The sequence below is a fragment of the Pholcus phalangioides genome, unplaced genomic scaffold (assembly GCF_987345545.1).
Source record: "Pholcus phalangioides strain wild (caught in Gottingen) unplaced genomic scaffold, Ppha-v1.0 ptg000004l_1, whole genome shotgun sequence".
Taxonomy (NCBI): Eukaryota; Metazoa; Arthropoda; class Arachnida; order Araneae; family Pholcidae; genus Pholcus; species Pholcus phalangioides.
Window position 1 is genome coordinate 3103426 of NW_028301597.1, and position 2292 is coordinate 3105717.

Consider the following 2292-nt stretch of genomic DNA (forward strand, 5'->3'; position numbering starts at 1 on the left):
TCTACTAAGTATAACCAGGTTTTCTATTGCAAAGGAATAAAGCTCGACTGAATCTACTAAACCACAAATAATCATAGCAACCATGTTTCGGACTGTGGGGGTGTATGCAGTGAATGTGACAAATCGGTGATTATCCATAATAGCCGTTATTATGCATTATCACCTCACAATACAAATACAACGCCACAACAGGCAAATTGCCCAACGAGGTGGTTGACTTAAGAACATCATGGATCCCCGAGACATTTTTTCTACCTACTACTACTACACCACACATGCACCCCCCCCCCCCGCGGAACCCCCCAACGAATCGGTACATGCGGGAATGTGCGTGTACGTGTAGTGAAACCTGACGTGAAGTTTTTGTTGTTTCTCTGTAATGCTTGTTATGTGTAGTGCTGCCATCTGCCACTAGTTTTCTAACTATGAGTGAAGTGTTATGATTGAATGATTTATCGTTGTAGGACTGTTGCTCTCTGTGGCGAGACTTTTTAACGGGGAGATCGGCTCGCATTTGCGCCTTGAAGTTGGGAACCACAGAAAACCAACTTCAGCCGACCACCACTGTGGGGTTCGAACCCGGATCCTCGCATCGCGAGTCCGTCACTATAACCACTCGACCACCACAGCGGCAAAAGTGTAACTGTCTGGAGGTGGGTAGGTTTGAACCTACAACACACAATCGAACCTACACAATCGTATCAGTAAGTTTGTTCAGTTATCCTACATTTACCACTTTTATCTGTGATTATGCATATTTTCCGATTGAAGTTGATAAGTATGACAAATATGAAAAAGAAATCATGTACCACTTAAATCCAACCTCTCACCGGTACCTCCCGTCCGTGATGGGTGCACCACACATATATTTTGCCATAAAAGTTAATTAAATTAAAATCAATTCCATCCCCAAGACGGATTTGTATTAGTTCTTTGCATTTCACGCCATATTTCGGCATTTTTAAATGCAGATTTACCTTTATTTTTATTTGCAGTGCATTTTTGGGGTATATAATCCGGGCACTACTGATATGTTGTGTGGAAACTGTTCGCATATTGTGATTGATGTTCGCAACGATCTTAATGTGTCAATAAAATATATATACCAATAATGTTTAAATAAATAGTACACATGGAAAGGGACACATATATCCAGACCATGATTCAAATAGAAAGTATAAATTGATTATTAAATATTTTATGCTGCGTATTGTCGTTTCGATTGTCTATTATTCTGTCTGAAAAAAAGAAAGCAAAATACTTCAGAAGAATTCACAATGTACAAAATTGTGTCAACACAGAGCGTAAGCAGATCTCCATACACAAAAACAATTATCACAATCATTGAAATTCACGAATTTATCGTTTCTCGCTTCCAATATGGTCGATAGATGGTAGTAATCCCAACACATTGCATACAGCATGGGTTTCCAACTTGTGTTCCGCGGAACCCTGTTGCTCCGTGACAGTTTTTCTATGGTTCTGCTTGATCAAACGTCATAAAACCCTTAAAATTCCCAGAACCTGGAGAGCTTTCAAAGAAGAAAATTTTCTTGTTATCGATATTCGCAAAGCTGTTCTTTGTTTTGAATTTTAACTTGATAGTGTCGTTTAAGAGAAAGTCCAGACGACCAGACCACTTGACTAGCCTGAACGAAGCTGATGACGAGCTGAACAGTGAGCTAGAGGGTGTGTATGCATGTGAACGACCGAAACGGGGACTTAGGCACAGAGGCATATTTACGGTGCGGGGGAAGAACTAAACGGGGCTATAGTACAGGGCGGCTAATTTTGAGGAATGCGCAGTCAAGAAAACTAGACAAGAATGGATGAAGGGCGGAAAATATGTTTAACCCACAGGCGACGAAACTGTAAATCCACCAACGGAAGGGGCCTCTGGGCAAATCCCTCATCGGATGTCCTTTAAAAGGCCTTGTCAATCGCTCGGATTTTTGCGTGAAAAAATGGGCACCTGCTATATACCATATCACCAAATCCCATTATCGTGGAGTGCCCTATGCACCAGAGCACGCCCTCTGGGCCGTGCTTGGCGATCCATGCGTTAAGACGGCGCTGGAGTGGTTTATTAAAAGAATCAGGCACTATCTTCCTTCTTCAATTCAGAAACAAACAAAATAAGTCGAACTTTGATCATTTTGGTCACACCACGGTCATTTTCTGTACACGAGGGCTAGGGATCGTTCAAATATTACGTCAGCAGATTTTTAGCCATTTTTGACCCCCCCCCCCCCGTCAGCAAAATTTCGTCAGCACTGCCCCTACCTCCTAACG